This window comes from Dermacentor variabilis, chromosome 8 (assembly GCF_050947875.1).
Source record: "Dermacentor variabilis isolate Ectoservices chromosome 8, ASM5094787v1, whole genome shotgun sequence".
NCBI classification, from domain to species: Eukaryota; Metazoa; Arthropoda; class Arachnida; order Ixodida; family Ixodidae; genus Dermacentor; species Dermacentor variabilis.
The window spans coordinates 130,196,049-130,197,543 of record NC_134575.1 but is presented as its reverse complement, the minus strand read 5'-3'; the positions used below and the strand labels follow the sequence as shown (position 1 = coordinate 130,197,543).

General features: G+C 48.1%; 1 non-coding gene across 1 annotated transcript; it reads right to left on the bottom strand.

The window, feature by feature from the left end:
* Positions 1–606: 606 nt before the first annotated feature.
* On the bottom strand, positions 607–679 carry TRNAV-AAC (transfer RNA valine (anticodon AAC)). The gene has a single exon. It is a non-coding gene; the product is annotated as a tRNA-Val (tRNA).
* Between the last annotated feature and the right edge of the window lie 816 nt (positions 680–1,495).

The following is a 1,495-nucleotide window of genomic DNA, read 5'->3' as shown; positions in this document are numbered from 1 at the left end:
ACTAAGATTAACGCTCATACTGTGCGATACCTGCTGCCAACCTCTGATAATAGTGCACCTTTCGATATGTTTTTTCTCATGGAAATGCACAGTTTGTGGAAAACGCGAATGATGGACCGAAACTCCGAAACGGTGGCACCTACAAGGGTACATTTTATCCAAATGACCCTACACCTAAGGCATGTTTATGATGGACTCGATATACAACCGGACTGGTACCCTATTTTGGTGAGGTGCTTATCCTTACCACCCTTCTAAAGTGAAACCACCGTTTCTACTCACAGTATGAAGGCTGCCTTTTCTGTGTCTGACTTTCATTGTGCTCTCCATTCTCTGACTATGCAGAACTGGCGAATGTCTGGTTGAATGCTACTATAATAAATACCACGAAAGAAAGAAAAAAAGATGGTGGCCGTGGTGTAGTGGTTGGTGTAGTGTAGCGGAAGGTCCCAGGTTCGATCCCTGGCGGGCACAGGCCTTTTTCGCCCCCCCCCCTCCCATGAGTTGTTTTTTTTTTCTAACAGGGTGCCCACCCTAACAGGGTGTGCACTTTGAGAAAAAAAACTGTACGGTGTGCTGCAAAACTGATTCAATAGAAAAAAAAACTGTGCCCGCCAGGGATCGAACCTGGGCCCACCCGCCTGTTAGGCGGATGTCATAACCACTAGACCACGGGCACCCGTTGGAATTCGTAGTGTTGGAGTACTGGACCTCGCACGTCGAACTGAAATGTTTAAAAAATTAATCCGTGGTTGTTTACGCGCCAAACCCACGAACTGATTATGAGGCACTCCACATGGTAGGGGCTCCAGAATAATTTAGGCATGAAAACTGGATTTAACCGCTCTTTCTGCGCATGCGTCAGGAGCAGTGGCTGCGATTTCCAACGGGTGCCAGTGGTGTAGCGGTTATCACGTCCGCCTCACATTCGGAAGGTCCCAGGTTCGATCCTTGGTGGCCGCAGGTATTTTTTTTCGCCCTGCATGTTTCTTTTTCCCACAGGGCGCACACTTGTAAAAGAATGTATAGTGTACTACAAACATACTTACTGACCCATACAAAAAACAGCGATAGCAAGAAAAAAACTTCCCGCCAGGGATGGAACCTGGGCCCACCCGCCTGTTAGACGGATCTCATAACCACTACACCGCGGGCGCCTTTTTATTATTGCTAGTCCGCGACTTATCACAACAAAAGTTCCTTCAACTCTATACAAAAAGATAAAAAACGAACGAAACAGTAATATACAGATTTGTTGCCGTCCACTACTGTGGCCTGACGCTGTCGCATTAAAATTCCTTGAGTGCTGTCAGGGATTCAACCCGGTACAGCCGCTCAGGGATAAGGCTGTTGCGACTTCTGCACTTCTACATACTGCTGCATGCATTCACGGAAGTATACACGCGCCGGTCGGGCATCCGGGTCGGAATGGTAGCCCGCCATTCTTGAGCGCCATAAACAGTGAAGGCCCGTAAGCATGATCAGGTCGTACGAG